The sequence below is a fragment of the Kogia breviceps genome, chromosome X, assembly GCF_026419965.1.
Source record: "Kogia breviceps isolate mKogBre1 chromosome X, mKogBre1 haplotype 1, whole genome shotgun sequence".
In the NCBI taxonomy this organism is placed as follows: Eukaryota; Metazoa; Chordata; class Mammalia; order Artiodactyla; family Physeteridae; genus Kogia; species Kogia breviceps.
In genome coordinates this window covers 120,087,860-120,112,279 of record NC_081330.1, presented here as the reverse complement: position 1 = coordinate 120,112,279, position 24,420 = coordinate 120,087,860, and the positions used below count along the sequence as shown (strand labels likewise).

At 39.7% G+C, this 24,420-nt stretch overlaps 1 protein-coding gene across 9 annotated transcripts in view; it reads right to left on the bottom strand.

Moving 5' to 3' along the window:
* Nucleotides 1–24,420, bottom strand: part of RAI2 (retinoic acid induced 2) — a 404,475-nt gene that overhangs the window by 265,319 nt on the left and 114,736 nt on the right. For 7 of the 9 annotated variants that reach the window (XR_010838573.1, XR_010838574.1, XM_067023110.1 and 4 more), the window contains one exon: nt 17,760–17,801. The exons of the other annotated variants lie outside the window; for them this stretch is intronic. The gene's annotated coding sequence lies outside the window, so the exon portion shown is untranslated. The remainder of the gene's footprint in view (nt 1–17,759; nt 17,802–24,420) is intronic. 9 annotated transcript variants of the gene reach the window in all.

Sequence of the window (24,420 nt, the reverse complement as noted above, 5' to 3'; positions counted from 1 at the left end):
TGGCATTCTTAGAAAGGTGAGCATGCCTAGAACCAAGCCAGGTAGGAAAGAAGGGCATGAGATTTGATTGGAGTGGCCAACAGGGGCCAGATCTTGCAGGGCCTTACAGGCCATGACCAGCAGGTGGCTTTATTCAAATTTTCAGAAAATTCTTCTTCATATCTAGTTCAAAACTGCATCCCTTTACTTTGATTGATAGAACATGAACAGAAGGGGTATGTGTCATCTCTGGGGTAGAAGCTTTAAGGGCAAGTGCATGTTTTGCCATATTCTCTTCTCCCTCTGCTCCAGTAGCTTGCAGTGCTCTACATGGTGATTCTCCCTTCAACCTAGGTCTGATGATGACAAAAACAGAACCGCAATTGATCCCTGAGGGATTCATAGCATAAATAAGAAATAAAGTTTTGGAGAGACTGGTTCAAGATGGCAGAGCAGAAGGACATGCACTCACTTCCTCTTGCAAGAGCACCGGAGTCACAACTAACTGCTGAAAAATCATCAACAGGAAGACACTGGAACTCACCAAAAAAGATACCCCACATCCAAAGACAAAGGAGAGCCACAATGAGAGAGAAGGAGGGGCACAATCACAATAAAATCAAATCCCATAACTGCTGGGTGGGTGACTCACAGACTGGAGAACACTTACACCACAGAAGTCCACCCACTGGAGTGAAGGTTCTGAGCCCCACATCAGGCTTCCCAACCTGGGGGTCCAGCAACAGGAGGAGGAATTCTTACAGAATCAGACTTGGAAGCCTAGTGGGATTTGACTGCAGGACTTCAACAGGACTGGGGGAAACAGAGACTCCACTCTTGGAGGGCACACACAAAGCAGTGTGTGCAGTGGGACCAGAGGAAGGAGCAGTGACCCCAGGGGAGACTGAACCAGACCTACCTGCTAGTGTTGGAGGGTCTCCTGCAGAGGCAGGGGTGGCTCTGGCTCATTGTGGGGACAAGGACACTGGCAGCAGAAGTTCTGGGAAGTACTCCTTGACATGAGCCCTCCCAGAGTCTGCCATTAGCCCCACCAAAGAGCCCAGTTAGGCTCCAGTGTTGGGTTGCCTCAGGCCAAACAACCAACAGGGAGGGAACCCAGCCTCACCCAACAGCAGACAAGCAGATTTAAGTTTTACAGAGTTCTGCCCGCCAGAGCAACACCCAGCTCTACCCACCACCAGTCCCTCCCATCAGGAAACTTACACAAGCCTCTTAGGCAGCCTCATCTACAATCAGACAGACAACAGAGATAAGAAGAACTACAATCCTGCAGGCTGTGGAACAAACACCACATTCACAGAAAGGTAGACAAGATGAAAAGGCACAGGGCTATGTACCAGATGAAGGAATAAGATAAAATCCCAGGAAATCAACTAAATGAAGTGGAGACAGGAAACCTTCCAGAAAAAGAATTCAGAATAATGATAGTGAAGATGATCTAGGACCTCGGAAAAAGAAGGGAGGCAAAGATTGAGAAGATGCAAGAAATGTTTAACAAAGACCTGGAAGAATTACAGAACAAACAGAGATGAACAATACAATAACTGAAATGAAAAATACACTCGAAGGAATCAATAGCAGAATAACTGAAGCAGAAGAACGGATAAGTGACCTGGAAGACAGAATGGTGGAGTTCACTGCTGCGGAACAGAATAAAGAAAAAAGAATGAAAAGAAATGAAGACAGCCTAAGAGACCTCTGGAACAACATTACATGCACCAACATTTGCATTATAGGGGTCCCAGAAGGAGAAGAGAGAGAGAAAGGGCTCGAGAAAATAGTTGAAGAGATTATAGACGAAAACTTCCCTAACACGGGAATGGAAATAGCCACCCAAGTCGAGGAAGTGCAGAGAGTCCCATACAGGATAAACCCACGGAGAAACACGCCGAGACACATAGTAAACAAATTGGCAAAAATTAAAGACAAAGAAAAATTATTTAGAGCAACAAGGGAAAAATGACAGATAACATACAAGGGAACTCCCATAAGGTTAACAGCTGATTTATCAGCAGAAACTCTACAAGCCAGAAGGGAGTGGCATGATATATTTAAATTGATGAAAGGGAAGAACCTACAACCAAGATTACTCTACCAGGCAAGGATCTCATTCAGTTTTGATGGAGAAATCAAAAGCTTTACAGACAAGCAAAAGTGAAGAGAATTCAGCACCACCAAACCAGCTCTACAACAAATGCTAAAGGAACTTCTCTAAGTGGGAAATACAAGAGAAGAAAAGGACCTACAAAAACAAACACAAAACAATTAAGAAAATGGTCATAGGAACATACATAGCGATAATTACCTTAAACGTGAATGGATTAAATGCTCCAACCAAAAGACACAGGCTCACTGAATGGATACAAAAACAAGACCCATATATATGCTGTCTACAAGAGACCCACTTCAGACCTAGGGACACATACAGACTGAACGTGAGGAGATGGAAAAAGATATTCCATGCAAACGGAAATCAAAAGAAAGCTGGAGTAGCAATACTCATACCAGACAAAATAGACTTTAAAATAAAGAATGTTACAAGAGACAAGGAAGGACACTACATAATGATCAAGGGATCAATCCAAAAAAGAAGATATAATTATAAATATATATGCACGCAACACAGGAACACCTCAATACATAAGGCAACTGCTAACAGCTATAAAAGGGGAAATAGACAGTAACACAATCATAGTCGGGACTTTAACACCTCACTTACACCAATGGACAGATCATCCAAACAGAAAATTAATAAGGAAACACAAGCTTTAAATGACACAATAGACCAGATAGATTTAATTGATATTTATAGGACAGTCCATCCAGAAACAGCAGATTACACTTTCTTCTCAAATGCACATGGAACATTCTCCAGGATAGATCACATCTTGGGTCACAAATCAAGCCTCAGTAAATTTAAGAAAACTGAAATCATATCAAGCATCTTTTCTGACCACAACATTATGAGATTAGAAATCAATTACAGGGAACAAAACGTAAAAAACACAAACACATGGAGGCTAAACAATACGTTACTAAATAACCAAGAGATCACTGAAGAAATCAAGAGGAAATCAAAAATACCTAGAGACAAATTACAATGAAAACACGATGATCCAAAACCTATGGGATGCAGCAAAAGCAGTTCTAAGAGGTAAGTTTATAGCAATGCAAGCCTACCTCAAGAAATAAGAAATATCTAAAATAAACAACCTAACCTTACACCTAAAGGATGTAGACAAAGAAGAACAAACAAAACCCAAAGTTAGTAGAAGGAAAGAAATCATAAAGATCAGAGCAGAAATAAATGAAATAGAGACTAAAATAACAAAGATCAATAAAACTAACAGTTGTTTCTTTGCAAAGATAAACAAAATTGATAAACCATTAGCCAGACTCATCAAGAAAAAGAGGGAGAGGACTCAAACAATAAAATTAGAAATGAAAAAGGGGACGTTACAACAGACACAGCAGAAATACAAAGCATCCTAAGAGACTACTACAAGCAACTCTAGGCCAATAAAATGGAAAACCTGGAAGAAATGGACAAATACTTAGAAAGGCATAACCTTCGAAGAGTGAACCAGGAAGAAACAGAAGATATGAACAGACCAATCACAAGCACTGAAATTAAAACTGTGATTTAAAATCTTCCAACAAACAGAAGTCTGGGACCAGATGGCTTCACAGGTGAATTCTATCAAACATTTAGAGAAGAGCTAACACCCATCCTTCTCAGACTCTTCCAAAAAACTGAAGAGGAAAGAACACTCCCAAACTCATTCTTTGAAGCTACCATCACCCTGATACCAAAACCAGACAAACATACTACAAATAAAATTACAGACCAATATCACTGATGAATATAGATGCAAAAATCCTCAACAAAATACCAGCTAACAGAATCCAAAAGTACACTAAAAGGATCATATACCATGATCATGTGGGATTTATCCCAGGAATGGAAGCATTCTTCAATACACACAAATCAATCAATGTGATACACCATATTAACAAATTGAAGAATAAAAACCATATGATTATCTCAATAGATGCAGCAAAAGCTTTTGACAAAATTCAACACCCATTTCTGATGAAAACTCTCCAGAAAGTGGGCAAAGTGGGAACCTACCTCAACATAATAAAGGCCATATACAACAAACCCACAGCAAACATCATTCTCAATGGTGAAAAACTGAAAGCATTTCCTCTAAGATCAGGAACAAGACAAGGATGTCCACTCACGCCACTATTATTCAACAGTTTTGGAAGTCCTAGCCACAGCAATCAAAGAAGAAAAAGAAATAAAAGGAATACAAATTGGAAAAGAAGAAGTAAAACTGTCACTATCTGCAGATGACATGATACCATACATAGAGAATCCTAAAGATACCACCAGAAAACTACTAAAGCTAATCAATGAATTTGGTAAAGTTGCAGGATACAAAACGAATGCACAGAAATCTCTTGCATTCCTATACACTAATGATGAAAAATCTGAAAGAGAAATTAAGGAAACACTCCCATTTACCAATGCAACAAAAAGAATATACTACCTAGGAATTAACTTACCTAGGGAGAGAAAAGACCTGTATGCAGAAAACTGTAACACACTGATGAAAGAAATTAAAGGTGATACCAACAGATGGAGAGATATACCATGTTCTTGGATTGGAAAAATCAATATTGTGAAAATGACTATACTACACAAAGCAATCTACAGATTCAATGCAATCCCTATCAAATTACCAATGGCATTTTTTACAGAACTAGAACAAAAAATCTTCAAATTTGTATGGAGACACAAAAAAACCCGAATAGCCAAAGCAGTCTAGAAGGAAAAATGCGGAGTTGGAGGAATCAGACTCCCTGACTTCAGACTATATTACAAAGCTACAGTAATCAAGAAAATATAGTACTGGCACAAAAACAGAAATATAGATCAATGGAACAGGATAGAAAGCCCAGAGATAAACCCACACACCTATGGTCAACTAATCTGTGACAAAGGAGGCAAGGATATACAATGGAGAAAAGACAGTCTCTTCAATAAGTGGTGCTGGGAAAACTGGACAGCTACATGTAAAAGAATGAAATTAGAACATTCCCTAACAACAACCACAAAAATAAACTCAAAATGGATTAGAGACCTAAATGTAAGACCGGGCACTATAAAAGTCTTAGAGGAAAACATAGGAAGAACACTCTATGACATAAATCACAGCAAGATCCTTTTTGACCCACCTCCTAGAGAAATGGAAACAAAACAAAAGTAAACAAATGGGCCCTAATGAAGCTTAAAAGCTTTTGCACAGCAAAGGAAACCATAAACAAGACAAAAAGAAAACCCTCAGAATGGGAGAACGTATATGCAAATGAAGCAACTGACAAAGGATTAATCTCCAAAATATACAAACAGCTCATGCAGCTCAATATTTTAAAAAAAGAACCCAATAAAACAATGGGCAGAAGACCTAAATAGACATTTCTCCAAAGAAGACATACAGATGGCCAAGAAGCACATGAAAAGCTGCTCAACATCACTAATTATTAGAGAAGTGCAAATCAAAACTTCAATGAGGTATCACCTCACACCAGTTAGAATGGGCATCATCAGAAAATCTACAAATAACAAATGCTGGAGAGGATGTGGAGAAAAAGGAACCCTCCTGCACTGTTGGTGGGAATGTAAATTGATACAGCCACTATGGAGAACAGTATGGAGGTTCTGTAAAAAACTAAAAACAGAATTTCTATATGACCCAGCAATCCCACTACTTGGCATATACCCAGAGAAAACCATCATTCAAAAAGACACATGCACGACAATGTTCATTGTAGCACTGTTTACAACAGCCCGGAAATGGAAGCAGCCTAAATGCCCATCAACAGATGAATGGATAACGAAGATGTGGTACATATATACAACGGAATATTACTCAGCCGTAAAAAGGAAGGAAATTGGGTCATCTGTAGAGACGTGGATGGATCTAGAGACTGTCATACAGAGTGAAGTAAGTCAGAAAGAGAAAAAGAAATATCGTGTATTAACGCATATATGTGGAACGTAGAAAAATGGTACAGATGAACCGGTTTGCAGGGCAGAAATAGAGACACAGATGTAGACAACAAACGTATGGACACCAAGGGGGGGAAGGGGCCGGGGGAGAGGGGGTGATGAATTGGGAGATTGGTATTGACATATATACACTAATATGTATAAAATGGATAACTAATATGAACCTGCTGTATAAAAAAATAAATTAAATAAAATTCAAAAAAAAAGAAATAAAGTTTTGTTATTTTAAGCCACTGACATTTGATGGATGTTTGTTCTTACAGCATAACTTGTCCTATCCTGATTAATACACTGGATTAACTAAAGCTAATCAAGACTTTTTAGCACAGCACTCATATATGCCCAACCCCACACCCCACTCACCATGAAAGACACTTTCAGCAAAGCCCTTATCACTCAAGGCTTTGATAGGCAATTCACTAGTGACAGCCTTTGGCTACCCCCAACCATCATCTTGCAGCTGTAGCCACAGCTTCCCAGCTAATACCTATGGGTTGAACGTACATCCCTTGGATACCTGGGATCCCTCACAGACTCAGGTCAGGTGCAGAACTGACATTCATGCCTTCTACATTTTCAGAGAAAGCCCCAGTGGCCAGCCCCTTGGCCCCACACTAGTGACTTCCCTGGGAGATGCTATTTCTTGGGCTGTCTTATATGATAACAAGAATTTGTCTTACTTAGTGTGGAATTTTTATTCAGAAATATTTATATTGTGCACACAAAAAAGCTGGGTTAAATTCAAGATACATTCATTTAATTGCACATAATAGGAAAGAATTTTGGATTTATTTTTATAGATTTTGATTGAAAAATTCAATTAGAGATCTTTAAAAAATTTTTTTCTTTGATAATTATTTTATTTAATAAAGAAAAATTTATTGGTTATAGTTGATTTACAATGTTAGTGTTAGTTTCAGATGTACAGCAAAGTGCATCAGTTATACATATACCTATATCCACTCTTTTTTAGATTCTTTTCCCACATACGCCATTACAGAGAATTAAGGAGAGATCCCTGTGCTGTACAATAGGTCCTTATTAGCTATCTATTTTATATATAGTAATGTGTATATGTAAATCCCAATCTCCCAATTTGTCCCTCCCCCACCAGAGACCTTTTAAAATATTCAAAAAACATGAAATCCTAATGTTTCAGTCTTTCAAAAACTTGCTCTAAAATTTATTATCTATCCCACTGTATATATACATACCAGGTAGCTAAAATATTAGAATCATTTCAGACTATTAATATGTTCAGTAAATATGGGAAAGGTAGCTCTTGATCACTTTATATTGCCAATCATGTTTAACAGAACTTTATAATGTGATCTCAGTGAGGTCATTTTCGGCTGAGTTGGAAAATGCTAATACCTGTCAGAATACTAGAAGATGAATGAGGATTTGCTGGCCTGTTGGGAGAGATTGCTACTGAATCTGATGCTGTTTAAGTCCACTGGGAAAGTCAGAGAACATAGAATTTTGCAAGAGAAAGGCATCAAGGGATTGTCTGTACTTTAATTCCTCCACTGTGCTCAAGTGTCCATAATATAGCCCTGCCACTTGTCTCATTTGCCAGGATGACTTTAGGTAGATTGCAGGAGAAGCTAAAGATTATGGAAGTGCCAAATTCTTGACTAGGAAGTTATATTCCTATCAGATTACATTAGATTCCAACTCGAAATTCCTCAACGTTTTGTTTTTGATCAGGAGTTGGCAAACTTTTTCTGGAAAGGACTAGTATGCTAGGCAGAATAAGGGCCCCAAAACATGCCTTTGTCCTAATCCCCAGAATCTATTAATATGTTAGCCTACATAGTAGAAGGAACATCAATGATGTGATTAAGGATCTTGAGAGAGGGAGCTTATCCTGGACTATGTGAGTAGTCTAGGGCCCAATCTAATCATATGGGTCCTTAAAATCAGATAAGCTCTCCCAGCAGTGGTCACAGGGTGATGTGAGTAATGAAGAAAGGCACAGAGAGATGCAACATTGCTAGCTTTGAAGATGGAAAAGGGGGCCATGACCCAAGGAATGCAAGCAGCCTCTAGAAGATGGAAAAGGCAAGGAAACAGATTTTACCCTAGAGCTGCCAGAAGAGAATGTTGGCCCTACCAACACCCTGATTTTAGTCCAGTGAGACCCTGTGAGACTTCTGACCTATAAAACTGTAAAATAAGAAATCTGTGTTGTTTTAAATCACTATATAAGTGGTAATTTGTCATGGCAGCAATAGCCATTTAGGAGATTTGGGGTGAGCTTTGGGGGCCATACAATCTCTGCAACAATCACTCAACTCTGCCATGGTAGCACAAAAGCAGTCATAGACAACATGTAAATGATGGGTGTGGCTGTGTGCCAATAAAAGTTCATTTATGAAAACAGATTATGGGGATTTAGTTTGCTAGCCCCTGTTCTGGATGTCTAGGGGACATCAACAATCATCCTTCTGTGTCCTATGGGTCATAGCCCACACACAGAAACCTTGCACTACAAAATGTGGAGTATACATCTACCAAGAGCAAAAGACCTAAAAAATGAAATTATCTTCTGAAAGGATTTTAAAAATAAAATTCAAAACAATATCTGTTTAACTCAGGTTTTCTCATTCTCTTCACTGTAACATAATCCAAGTCAGCTAAGGCTGAAGGTACACACGCTATGAGTCAGCAATCCCAATTCTAGGTGCATACAAATTAGAAATGTGTGCAGCAGAGGCACCTGCCAAAATGTTCACAGAAACACTGTTTGTAGTACTGTAGACCCGAATTATAAACAACTCACAGATCCATCAAGAGTACACAGGATAAACTGTAACATATGCATACAACGGAATGAGACTCCCAAAATGAATGAAACATAGCTACAGACATCAATATGGATACACCTCACCAACAAAATTCAACTGAAACAAGTCAAACACAAAAGAGTAGTGACTCTACTATTGTATTTATATGAACCCCATGATCTAGCAATTCCACTCCTGGGTATATACCAAAAGAACTGAAAGCAAGGCCTCAAAGAGATATTTGTATACCCATGTTCATAACAGTATTATTCACAATAGCTAAAACAAGAAGCAACTCAAGTGTCCATCAACAGATGAATAGATTACCAAAATGTGGTCTATCCATGCAACAGAATATTACTTAAAATTTAAAAGGAAGGAAATTCTACAATATGGTAAAACATGGAGGCCATTATTCTAAGTGAAATAAGCCAATCACCAAAAGACAAATGCTATAATCCCCCTTATCTGAGGTACTGAGAATAGTCAAAATCATACAGACAGAAGATAATATGGTGGTTGCCAGTAGCTGGGGGGAGGGGAGAATGGAGAATTTTTTTTTTATTTTTTTGTGTGGTTCATGGGCCTCTCACTGTTGTGGCCTCTCCCATTGCGGAGCACAGGCTCCGGACGCACAGGCTCAGCGGCCATGGCTCACGGGCCCAGCCGCTCCGCAGCACGTGGGATCTTCCCGGACCAGGGCACGAACCCGTGTCCCCTGCATCGGCAGGCGGATTCTCAACCACTGCGCCACCAGGGAAGCCCAGAATTATTGTTTAAAGCAGTACAATCCTACCTTAAGAAACAAGAAACATCTCAAATAAACAACCTAACCTTACACCTAAAGCAATTAGAGAAAGAAGAACCAAAAAACCCCAAAGTTAGCAGAAGGAAAGAAATCATAAAGATCGGATCAGAAATAGATGAAAAAGAAATGAAGGAAATGATAGCAAAGATCAATAAAACTCAAAGCTGGTTCTTTGAGAAGATAAACAAAATTGATAAACCATTAGCCAGATCCACCAAGAAAAAAGGGAGAAAGGCATAAACTAACACACCATTGTAAAGCAATTATACTCCAGTAAAGATATTTAAAAAAAGAAAAAACAGGGAGAAAACTCAAATCGATGAATTAGAAATGAAAATGGAGAAGTAACAACTGACACTGCAGAAATACAAGGACCACGAGAGACTGCTACAAGCAACTATAAGCCAATAAAATGGACAACCTGGAAGAAATGGACAAATTCTTAGAAATGCACAAACTTCTGAGACTGAACCAGGCAGAAATAGAAAATAGGAACAAACCAATCACAAGCACTGAAATTGAAACTGTGATTTAGAGAAGAGCTAACACCGATACTTCTCAAACTCTTCCAAAATACAGCAGAGGGAGGAACACTCCAAAACTCATTCCATGAGGCCACCGTCATCCTGATACCAAAACCGGACAAAGTTGTCACAAAGAAAGAAAACTACACGCCAATATCACTGATGAACACAGATGCAAAAATCCTCAACAAAATACTAGCAAACAGAATCCAACAGCACATTAAAAGGATCATACACCATGATCAAGTGGGGTTTATCCCAGGAATGCAAGGATTCCTCAATATACACAAATCAATCAATGTGATAAACCATATTAACAAATTGAAGGAGAAAAACCTTATGATCATCTCAATAGATACAGATAAAGCTCTCAACAAAATTCAACACCCATTTATGATAAAAACACTGCAGAAAGCAGGCATAGAGGGAACTTTCCTCAACATAATAAAGGCCATATATGACAAACCCACAGCCAACATCGTCCTCAATGGTGAAAAACTAAAACCATTTCCACTAACACCAGGAAGAAGACAAGGCTGCCCACGCTCACCACTGTTATTCAACATAGTTTTGGAAGTTTTAGCCACAGCAACCAGAGAAGAAAAAGAAATAAAAGGAATCCAAATCGGAAAAGAAGAAGTAAAGCTGTCACTGTTTGCAGATGACATGATACTATACACAGAGAATCCTAAGGATGCTACCAGAAAACTACTAGAGGTAATCAATGAACTTGGTAAAGTAGAAGGATACAAAATTAATGCACAGAAATCTCTTGCATTCCTATATACTAATGATGAAAAATCTGAAAGAGAAATTAAGGAAACACTCCCATTTACCACTGCAACAAAAAGAATAAAATATCTAGGAAAACACCTACCTAAGGAGACAAAAGACCTGTATGCAGAAAATTATAAGACACTGATGAAAGAAATTCAAGATGATAGAAACGGATGGAGAGATATACCATGTTCTTGGACTGGAAGAATCAATATTGTGAAAATGACTCTACTACCCAAAGCAATCTAGATTCAATGCAATCCCGATCAAACTACCACTGGCATTTTTCACAGGATGAGAACAAAACATTTCACAGTTTGTATGGAAACACAAAAGACCCCGAATAGCCAAAGCAATCTGGAGAAAGAAAAACAGAGCTGGAGGAATCAGGCTCCCTGACTTCAGACTATACTACAAGGCTACAGTAATCAAGACATATGGTACTGGCACAAGAACAGAAATATAGATCAATGGAACAGGATAGAAAGCCCAGAGATAAACCCACACACATATGGTCACCTTACCTTTGATAAAGGAGGCAAGAATATACAGTGGAGAAAAGACAGTCTCTTCAATAAGTGGTGCTGGGAAAACTGGACAGCTGTATGTAAAAGTATGAAATTAGGACACTCCCTAACACCATGCACAAAAATAATCTCAAAATGGTGAAAGACCTAAATGTAAGGCCAGACACTATAAAACTCTCAGAGGAAAACACAGGCAGAACACTCTAACATAAATCACAGCAAGATCTGTTTTGACCCACATCCTAGAGAAATGGAAATAAAAACAAAAATAAACAAATGGGACTTAATGAAACCTAAAAGCTTTTGCACAGCAAAGGAAACCATAAATGAGGTGAAAAGACAAGCCTCAGAATGGGAGAAAATATTTGCAAATGAAGCAACTGACAAAGGCTTAATCTCCAAAATATACAATTAGCTCATGCAGCTCAACATCAAAAAAACAAACAACCCAATCCAAAAATGGGCAGAAGACATTTCTCCAAAGAAGATATACAGATTGACAACAAACGCATGAATGGATGTTCAACATCATCAATCAGTAGAGAAATGCAAATCAAAACTACAATGAGATATCATCTCACACTGGTCAGAGTGGCCATCATCAAAAAATCTACAAACAGTAAATGCTGGAGAGGGTGTGGAGAAAAGGGAACCCTCTTGCCCTGTGGGTGAGAAGGTAAATTGATAGAGCCACTATGGAGAACAGTATGGAGGTTCCTTTAAAAACTAAAAATAGAACTACCATATGACCCAGCAATCCCACTACTGGGCATATATCCTGAGAAAACCATAATTCAAAAAGAGTCATGTACCACAATGTTCATTGCAGCTCTATTTACAATAGCCAGGACATGGAAGCAACCTAAGTGTCCATCAACAGATGAAGGGATAAAGAAGATGTGATACATATATACAATGGAATATTACTCAGCCATAAAAAGAAATGAAATTGAGTTATTTGTAGTGAGGTGGATGGACCTAGAGTCTGTCATACAGAGTGAAGTAAGTCAGAAAGAGAAAAACATATACCATATGCTAACACATATATATGGAATCTAAAAAAAAAATGGTCATGAAGAACCTAGGGGCAAAACAGGAATAAAGATGCAGACCTACTAGAGAATGGACTTGAGGTTATGGGGAGGGGGAAGGGTAAGCTGGGACAAAGTGAGAGTGGCATGGACATATATACACTACCAAACGTAAAATAGATAGCTAGTAGGAAGCAGCCGCACAGCACAGGGAGATCAGCTCGGTGCTTTGTGACCACCTAGAGGGGTGGGATAGGGAGGGAGGCAGAAGAGGGAAGAGATATGGGGACATATGTATATGTATAACTGATTCACTTTGTTGTAAAGCAGAAATTAACACACCATTGTAAACCAATTATACTCTAATAAAGATGTTAAAATAAAAAAAGAAAGACAACCTAAAAGGATGAAAAAAAATTGGTTTAATGGATGACCAAATAAATGTTTTTGTGTTGACCTGAGTTTTGTGTTGATTTAGACAGCTTGGAATCGGGTTGCCTAGGCTAGAAGGAAGGGACAAATGATATGTAAAATAGAGCTGTTTTGTGTATCCATATTTGGTGCCAGATTGTTGATGAAACCCTATCTAATTTGATGTTACTCAAACATGCCCAGCAACTATAAGAAAAGTTTTTCTCCCTGGGAGATATGCTTAGAGTGTTAGCATAAGTGGCTCCTGAGAATTCAGCATCCATGATGATAGAAGTCATCAAAATAGGGAAATAAAAATAAATACATATATTCACAAAGAATATATAAATGAATGAATGAATAGAAGCCACCCTTGTCTGCCATGCACGGTAACTGCTGGTTTGCAGCACACTCCTAAGCTATAAGCATTATTTCAGTCCATTTTCTAATTCAATGTGCATCCGTTTCATTAAAAATTTTTATTTTTGCTTTAAAATCAAAGGTTCCCTCTATGTTTCCCCCTTTCTCTAACACCCCCCCAAAGAATAGGAAGAAAAGAAAAGCTGTTCAGTGTTCACTTGAATCTTGATGCTTGACATCCCTGAATTACATAACAAGAAAGAGATATGTTTACTTTGCAAATTGGAAATCTACCATTATCTCTACACTCCCCACTTCATTAACTCACAAGTTTCAAGAGTTAAAAAGCACAGTGAGTTTAAGAACAAGAGAGGAAACTTAGCTCAAAAAGGTTTAGAAGTCTGTGATCATAGAGTTCTGCTTCCTTTGCTTTTAAATGGTTCCTATTGCCTTTTGATATTAGATCCATTAACACTAATTTCATTACTAGAAAATCCATTAGTAGCCCCTACTCCACTGAGAGTTTCTCTTTAAAAGTAAGAAAGGAGCTAACATCTTTAAACCACACAGATTAAATCTCCTCCAAGTGAACAATAAAGCAGATTACTAGTTACATTAATGTATTCATCTGGGGTTTTGGGGTAAAGTTTAAATCACTGGTCTTACTAAGGGTTTTTGTTGTTGATGATGCTTTTAGATTTTGTTGTTTTACAAAGAATGAGTCCACCAGGGCTTCCTGACTTGTAGGTAGAGGGGCTTCCTATACCTTTCCACTAGGAATATTCATGCTGCAGAATGGATTTTTCTCTCTCTCCTACTGCTGGCAGGTAATTTTGGTTGAGGTGATCAAGACAAAATGACCAGAACACCTGGCCTGAATTGTACTGATTCTGAGGTCAGTGGGATTAAAATATGCAAAGACCCCTGTTGTCAAAAGCAGGTTTTATCACCCTATTATGTTTCTTTGACTTATTTCAGTGACAGGCACCTCAGGTGGACTCAGGCAGTGGGAAATCCCAGGCATTTGTCACAGGGAAATGTATTCAAATCTTTATTCTGTAGTGACTTCCTCAAGTTGGTCTAATTCACATAATAGCCATGTCTAGACCCATCCCACTCCCCTTGTCTCTAAATTCCTCACCATGTAACAACCAATTCAGTAAATTCCTCTATAAAGTGCTTTAAGCTACTTAGAAGACAATCCCTGCTATGGGCTGAATTATGTCCTCCCAAAATTCATATGCTGAAGTCCTAACCCCTAGTAGCTCAGAATTGAATCTTTATTTGGAGATAGGGAATTTAAAGAGGTGACTGAGTTAAAATGAGGCCATTAGGGTGGATTCTAATCCAATATGACTTTTGTCCTTATAAGAAGAGGAGATTAGGACACAGAGTGACATGAGGAATGCGTGCGCACAGAGAAAAGATCATGTGAGGATACAGCAAGAAGGTGGCCATCTGCAAGCATCAGAAGAAACCAAGCTGGCCCACAACTTCATCTTGTGCTTCAAGCCTTAAGAACTGTGAGACAATAAATTTCTGCTGTTTAAGACCCCAGTCTGCAGTATTGTTATGGCAGCCCAAGCACACTAATCCAATTCCTTTGCGTCATTCTCAACACAGGGGCTCTCCACCTCTGTTCCAGTTCCAGCAGATTGCTTTAATTCCTTGAATCCTTACTCCTCCATATACTTATGACCTTTGCCATCCATGTGACTTTGTAGCTCCACTAGAAGTCAAGTACATGTTCCTACCACACTGATACTGGTCTTAGCCACACAATTTACTTTGCCAATATGGGCAAAAGGGATGATGTGACAGTTCTGAGCATAGGCCCTAAGAGATGTCACATTTTTCTGCTTGCCCTTTTTGTAAATTTGTCATCAAAAATGGAAATGCGGGCTTTCCTGGTGGCACAGTAGTTGAGAGTCCGCCTGCCGATGCAGGGGACACAGGTTCGTGCCCCGGTCCGGGAAGATCCCACATGCCACGAAGCAGCTAGGCCCATGAGCCATAGCCTCTGAGATTGCGCATCCGGAGCCTGTGCTCTGCAACGGGACAGGCCACAACAGTGAGAGGCCCACGTACCACACACACACACACACACACACACACACACACACACACACACACACACACACACACAAAGAAATGCCTCTAACCCTCCCCGATTTCAGACAATACTACAAAGCTATAGTAATCAAAACAGCTAGTACCATGGCACAAAAACAGACATATGGATCAGTGGAACAAACAGAGAGCTCAGAAATAAACTCACACTTACGGTCAATTAATCTACAACAAAGAAGGCAAGAATATACAATGGACAAAAGCCAGTCTTTTCAGCAAGTGGTTTTGGCAAAGCTGGACAGCTACATGTAAATCAATGAAGTTAGAACAATTCCTCACACCATACACAAAAATAAACTCAAAATGTCTTAAAGCATTAAATATAAGACATGACACTATAAAACTCCTAGAAGAGAATATAGGGAAAACATTCTCTGACATAAATCATAGCAATATCTTCTTAGGTCAGTCTCCCAAGGCAAAAGAAATAAAAGCAAAAATAAAAAAATGGGACCTAATAAAACATAAAACTTTTGGCACAGCAAAGGAAACCATCAACAAAATGAAAAGACAACCTTGGAATGGGAGAAAATATTCACAACCCATGAGACCAACAAAGGTTTAATTTCTAAAATATACAAACAGTTCATACAACTCAGTAACAGAAACCAAACAACCCAACCAAAAAAAGACCTAAATAGACATTTCTCCAAAGAAGACAAACAGATGGCCAACAGGCACATAACAAGATGCTCAACATCACTAATTATTAAAAACATGCAAATCAAAACGACAATAAGGTACCACCTCACAACAGCCAGAATGGCCATCATCAAAAAATCTACAAACAATAAATGCTGGAGGGCTTCCCTGGTGGCGCAGTGTTGAGAGTCTGCCTGCCGTTGCAGGGGACGCGGATTCGTGCCCCGGTCAGGGAGGATCCCACATGCCGCGGAGCAGCTGGGCGTGTGAGCCATGGCCACTGAGCCTGTGCGTCCGGAGCCTGTGCTCTGCAACGGGTGAGGCCATAGCAGTGAGAGGCCCGTGTATCGCAAAAAAAAAAAAAAAAAAAAAAAAAAGCTGGAGAGGGTGTGGAGAAAAGGGAACCCTCCTACACTGTTGGAGGGAATGTAATTTGGTACAGCCACTATGGAGAACAGTATGGAGGATCCTTAAAAAACTAAAAATACAGTTACCATATGATACAGCAATCCTGCTCCTGGGCATATATCCAGAAAAGATAAAAACTCTAATTCGAAAAGTTACACACACCCAAATGTTCATTGTACCACATTTACAGTAGCTAAGACGACATGGAAGACACCTAAATGTCCATCGAAAAAGGAATGGATAAAGAAGACGTGGTAGAGAGACCTTCAAGATGGCGGAAGAGTAAGACGTGGAGATCACCTTCCTCCCCACAAATACATCAGAAATACATCTACATGTGGAACAACTCCTACAGAACATGTACTGAACGCTGGCAGAAGACCTCAGACCTCCCATAAGGCAAGAAACTCCCCACGTACCTGGGTAGGGCAAACGAAAAAAAGAAAAAACAGAGACAAAGAATAGGGACGGGACGTGCACCAGTGGGAGGGAGCTGTGAAGGAGGAAAAGCTTCCACACACTAGGAAGCCCCTTCACTGGCGGAGATGGCAGGTGGCTGGGGGCAAGCTTCGGAGCCACGGAGGAGAGCACAGCAACAGGTGTGTGGAGGGCAAAGCGGAGAGATCCCCACACAGAAGATTGGTGCCGACCAGCACTCATCAGCCTGAGAGGCTTGTCTGTTCGCCCGCCGGGAGGGGTGGGTGCTAGGAGCTGAGGCTCAGGCATCAAAGGTCAGATCCCAGGGAAAGGACTGGGGTTGGCTGCGTGAACACAGCCTGAAGGGGTCTAGTGCGCCACAGCTAGCCAGGAGGGAGTCCGGGAAAAAGTCTGGACAGGGCTAAGAAGCAAGAGACCATTGTTTCAGGGTGCACAAGGAGACAGGATTCAGAGCACTGCCTAAACGACCTCCAGAGATGGGCACGAGCTGTGGCTATCAGTGCGGACCCCAGAGACGGGCATGAGATGCTAAGGCTGCTGCTGCCACCACCAAGAAGCCTGTGTGCAAGCCCAGGTCACTGTCCACACCTCCCCTCCCAGGAGCCTTGTGCAGCCCGCCACTGCCAGGTTCCCGTGATCCAGGGACAACTTCCTCGGGAGAATGCACAGTGCGCCCAAGGCTGTTGCAACATCGTGCTGGCCTCTGCTGCCACAGGCTCGCCCTGCATCCGTACCCCTCCCTCCCCCCGTCCTGAGTGAGCCAGAGCCCCCGAAGCAGCTGCTCCTTTAACACCATCCTGTCTGAGTGAAGAACAGATGCCCTCAGGCGACCTACCTGCAGAGACGGGTCCAAATCCAAAGCTGAACCCCAGGAGCTCTGTGAACAAAGAAGAGAAAGGGAAATTTATCTCAGTAGCCTCAGGAGCAGCGGACTAAATCTCCACAATCAACTTGATGTACCCTGCATCTGTGGAATACCTGAATAGACAATGAATCATCCAAAAACTGAGGTGGTGTACTTTGGGAGCAATGATATATATATGTTTTTCCTTTTTCTCTTTTTGTGAGTGTGTATGTGTATGGTTCTTTGTGTGATTTTTTTTTTTTTTTTTTGCGATATGAGGGCCCCTCACTGTTGTGGCCTCCCCCGTTGCGGAGCACAGGCTCCGGACGCGCAGCCTCAGCGGCTATGGCTCACGGGCCCAGCCGCTCCGCGGCATGTGGGATCTTCCCAGACCGGGGCACGAACCCGTGTCTCCTGCATCGGCAGGCGGATTCTCAACCACTGCGCCACCAGGGAAGCCCTCTTTGTGTGATTTTTGTCTGTATAGGTTTGCTTTTACCATTTGTCCTAGGGTTCTGTCTGTTCATTTTTTTTTATTATGGTTTTTAGTGCTTGTTATCAATGGGTGATTTGTTTGGGTTGCTCTCTTCTTTCTTTCTTTTTTTATTACTTTTAATTTTTTTTCATTTTTAATAATGATTTTTTATTTTTATTTTAATAACTTTATTTAATTTTATTTTTCTTTCTTTCTTTCTTCTTTTCCTCCTTTTCTTTGGAACCATATGGCTGACAGGGTCTTGGTGCTCCAGCTGGGTGTCAGGCCTGTGCCTCTGAGGTGGGAGAGCCAAGTTCAGGACACTGGTCGACCAGAGACCTCCCGGCTCCACATAATATCAAACAGCAAAAGCCCTCCCAGAGATCTCCATCTCAACGCTAAGACCCAGCTCCACTGAACGACCAGCAAGCTACAGTGCTGGACACCCCATGACAAACAACTAGCAAGACAGGAACACAACACCACCCATTAGCAGAGAGGCTGCCTAAAATCACAATAAGGTCGCAGACACCCCAAAACACACCACCGGACGTGGTCCTGCCCACTAGAAAGACAAGATCCAGCCTCATCCACCAGAACACAGGCACTAGTCTCCAGCACCAGGAAGGCTCCACAACCCACTGAACCAACCTTAGCCACAGGGGGCAGACACCAAAAACAACAGGAACCACGAACTTGCAGCCTGCGAAAAGGAGACCCCAAACACAGTATGTTAAGCAAAATGAGAAGACAGAAAAACACACATGAGATGAAGGAGCAAGGTAAAAACCCACCAGACCAAACAAATGAAGAGGAAATAGGCAGTCTACCTGGAAAAGAATTCAGAGTAATGATAGTAAAGATGATCCAAAATCTTGGGAAAAGAATGGAGAAAATACAAGAAACGTTTAACAAGGAACTAGAAGAACTAAAGAGCAAACAATGATGAACAACACAATAAATGAAATTTAAAATTCTCTAGAAGGAATCAATAGCAGAATAATTGAGCCAGAAGAACGGATAAGTGACCTGGAAGATAAAATAGTGGAAAAAACTACCACAGAGCAGAATAAAGAAAAAAGAAAGAAAAGAATTAAGGACAGTCTCAGTGAATTCTGGGACAACATTAAATGCACCAACATTCGAATTACAGCGGTCCCAGAAGAAGAAGAGTAAAAGAAAAGTACTGAGAATATATTTGAAGAGATTATAATTGAAAACTTCCCTAACATGGGAAAGGAAATAGTTAATCAAGTCCAGGAAGCACCCAGAGTCCCATACAGGATAAATCCAAAGAGAAACATGCAAACACACATATTAGTCAAACTATCAAAAATTAAATGCAAAAAAAATATTAAAAGCAGCAAGGGAAAAACAACAAATAACATACAAGGAAATCCCCATAAGGTGAACAGCTGATATTTCAGCAGAAACTATGCAAGCCAGAAGGGAGTAGCAGGACATATTTAAAGTAATGAAAGGGAAAAACCTCCAACCAAGACTACTCTACCCAGCAAGGATCTCATTCACATTCAATGGAGAAATTAAAACCTTTACAGACAAGCAAAAGCTAACAGAATTCAGCACCACCAAACAAGCTTTACAACAAATGCTAAAGGAACTTCTCTAGGCAGGAAACACAAGAGAAAGAAAAGACATACAATAACAAACCCAAAACAATTAAGAAAATGGTAAAAGGAACATACATGTCAAGAATTACCTTAAATGTAAATGGATTAAATGCTCCAACCAAAAGACATAGACTGGCTGAATGGATACAAAAACAAGACTAATATATATGCTGTCTACAAGAGACCCACTTCAGACCTAGGGACACAAACAGACTGAAAGTGAGGGGATGGAAAAAAATATTCTATGCAAATGGAAATCAAAAGAAAGCTGGAGTAGCAATTCTTAAATCAGACAAAATAGACTTTAAAATAAAGACTACTACAGGAGACAAAGAAGGACACTATAAAATGATCAAGGGATCAATCCAAGAAGAAGATATAACAATTGTAAATATTTATGCACCCAACGCACCCAACCAACATAGGAGCACCTCAATACATAAGGCACAACCCAATCCAAAAATGGGCAGAAGACCCAAACAGACATTTCTCCACAGAAGATATACAGATTGCCAACAAACACATGAAAGGATGCTCAACCTCACTAATCATTAGAGAAATGCAAATCAAAACTACAATGAGGTATCACCTCACATCGGTCAGAACGGCCATTATCAAAAAATCTACAGACAATAAACGCTGGAGAGGGTGTGGAGAAAAGGGAACCCTCTTGCACTGCTGGTGGGAATGTAAATTGATATAGCCACTATGCAGAACACTATGAGGTTCCTTTAAAAATTAAAAATAGAACTATCATACAACCTAGTAATCCCACTACTGGGCATTTACCCTGATAAAACAATAATTCAAAAAGAGACAAGGACCAGAATGTTTACTGCAGCACTATTTTTAGGCACCCAACATAGGAACACCTCAATATATAAGGCAAATGGTAACAGCCATAAAAGAGGAAATTGACAGTAACACAATTAGTAGGGGACTTTAACACCCCACTTTCACCAATGGACAGATCATCCAAAATGAAAATAAATAAGGAAACACAAGCTTTAAATAATATATTAAAGAAGATGAACTTAATTGATATTTATAGGACATTCCATCCAAAAACACAATCTTCTCAAGTGCTCATGGAACATTCTCTAGGATAGATCATATTGTGGGTCACAAATCAAGCCTTGGTAAATTTAAGAAAAGTGAAATCATGTCAAGTATCTTTTCCAACCACAATGCTATGAGACTAGATATCAATTACAGGAAAAAATCTGTAAAAATACAAACACATGGAGGCTAAGCAATACACTACTATATAACCAAGAGATCACTGAAGAAATCAAAGAGGAAATCAAAAAATACCTAGAGACAAATAACAATGAAAACACGATGAACCAAAATCTATGGGGTGCAGAAAAAGCAGTTCTAAGAGGGAAGCTTATAGCAGTACAATACTACCTCAAGAAACAAGAAACATCTCAAATAAACAACCTAACCTTACATATAAAGCAATTGGAGAAAGAAGAACAAAAAAATCCCAAAGTTAGCAGAAGGAAAGAAATCATAAAGATCAGATCAGAAATAAATGAAGAAGAAATGAAGGAAATAATAGCAAAGATCAATAAAACTAAAAGCTGGTTTTTTGAGAAGATAAACGAAATTGATAAACCATTAGCCAGACTCATCAATAAAAAAGAGAGAACACTCAAATCTACAGAATTAGAAATGAAAAAGGAGAAGTAACAACTGACACAGCAGAAATACAAAGGATCATGAGAGATTACTACAAGCAACTCTATGCCAATAAAATGGACAAGCTGGAAGAAATGGACAAATTCTTAGAAAAGCACAAGCTTCTGATACTGAACCAGGAAGAAATATAAAATATAAACAGACCAATCACAAGCACTGAAATAGAGACTGTGATTTAAAATCTTCCAACAAACAAAACCCCAGGACCAGATGGCTTCACAGGAGAAATCTATCAAACATTTAGAGAAGAGCTAACACCAATACTTCTCAAACTCTTCCAAAATACAGCAGAGGGAGGAACACTCCAAAACTCATTCCATGAGGCCACCGTCATCCTGATACCAAAACCGGACAAAGTTGTCACAAAGAAAGAAAACTACACACCAATATCACTGATGAAAACAGATGCAAAAATCCTCAACAAAATACTAGCAAACAGAATCCAACAGCACATTAAAAGGATCATACACCATGATCAAGTGGGGTTTATCCCGGGAATGCAAGGATTCCTCAATATACACAAATCAATCAATGTGATAAACCACATTAACAAATTGAAGGAGAAAAACCTTATGATCATCTCAATAGATACAGATGAAGCTTTCAACAAAATTCAACACCCATTTATGATAAAAACACTGCAGAAAGCAGGCATAGAGGGAACTTTCCTCAACATAATAAAGGCCGTATATGACAAACCCACAGCCAACATCATCCTCAATGGTGAAAAACTAAAACCATTTCCACTAACACCAGGAAGAAGACAAGGCTGCCCACTCTCACCACTGTTATTCAACATAGTTTTGGAAGTTTTAGCCACAGCAACCAGAGAAGAAAAAGAAATAAAAGGAATCCACATCGGAAAAGAAGAAGTAAAGCTGTCACTGTTTGCAGATGACATGATACTATTCATAGAGAATCCTAAGGATGCCACCAGGAAACTACTAGAGGTAATCAATGAACTTGGTAAAGTAGAAGGATACAAAATTAATGCACAGAAATCTCTTGCATTCCTATATACTAATGATGAAAAATCTGAAAGAGAAATTAAGGAAATACTCCCATTTACCACTGCAACAAAAAGAATAAAATACCTAGGAATAAACCTACCTAAGGAGACAAAAGACCTGTATGCAGAAAACTGTAAGACAATGATGAAAGAAATTAGAAATGATACCAACAGATGGAGAGATATTACATGTTCTTGGATGGGAAGAATCAACATTGTGAAAATGACTCTACTACCCAAAGTAATCTACACATTTAATGCAATCCCCATCAAACTACCACTGGCATTTTTCACAGAACTAGAACAAAAAATTTCACAATTTGTATGGAAACACAAAAGACCCCAAAGAGCCACAGAAGTCTTGAGAAAGAAAATCGGAATTGGAGGAATCAGACTCCCTGACTTCCGACTATACTACAAAGCTACAGTAATCTAAACAGTATGGTACTGGCACAAAAACAGAAATAGAGATCAATGGAACAGGAGAGAAAGGCCAGAGATAAACCCACACACATATGGTCACCTTATTTTTGATAAAGGAGGCAAGAATATAGAGTGGAGAAAAGACAGTCTCTTCAATAAGTGGTGCTGGGAAAACTGGACAGCTACATATAAAAGAACAAAATTAGAATACTCCCTAACACCATACACAAAAATAAACTCAAAATGGATTAAGGACCTAAATGTAGGGCTTCCCTGGTGGCAAAGTGGTTAAGAATCAGCCTGCCAATGCAGGGGACACGGGTTTGAGCCCTGGTCTGGGAAGATCCCACATGCTGCAGAGCAACTAAACCCATGCACCACAACTACTGAGCCTGCGCTCTAGGGCTCGCGTGCCACAACTACTGAGACCATGTGCCACAACTACTGAAGCACGCATTCCTAGTGCCCGTGCTCCACAACAAGAGAAGCCACTGCAATGAGGAGCCTGCACACTGCAACAAAGAGTAGCCCCCGCTCACCGCAACCAGAGAAAGCCCACGCACAGCAACAAAGACCCAATAGATCCAAAAATGAAAATAAATTTATATTAAAAATGTAAGGCCAGACACTATAAAACTCTTAGAGGAAAACAAAGGCAGAAAACTCTATGACATAAATCACAGCAAGATCCTTTTTGACCCACCTCCTAGAGAAATGCAAATATAAACAAAAATAAACAAATGGGACCTAATGAAACTTAAAAGCTTTTGCACAGCAAAGGAAAACATGATCAAGATGAAAAGACAACCCTCAGAATGGAAGAAAATATTTGCAAATGAAATAACAGACAAAGGATTAATCTCCAAAATTTACAAGCAGCTCATGAAGCTCAATATCAGAAAAACTGGCAACCCAATCCCAAAATGGGCAGAAGACCTAAACAGACATTTCTCCACAGAAGATATACAGATTGCCAACAAACACATGAAAGAATGCTCAACATCATTAATCATTTGAGAAATGCAAATCAAAACTACAAGGAGATATCATCTCACATCGGTCAGAATGGCCATCATCAAAAAATCTACAGACAATAAATGCTGGAGAGGGTGTGGAGTAAAGGGAACCCTCTTGCACTGTTGGATAGAATGTAAATTGATACAGCCACTATGGTGAACAGTACGGAGGTTCCTTAAAAAACTACAAATAGAACTACCATATGACCCAGCAATCCCACTGCTGGACATATACCCAGAGAAAACCATAATTCAAAAAGAGTCAGGTACCAAAACGTTCATTGCATCTGTATTTACAATAGCCAGGAGATGGAATCAACCTAAGTGTCCATCATCGGATGAATGGATAAAGAAGATGTGGCACATATATACAATGGAATATTACTCAGCCATA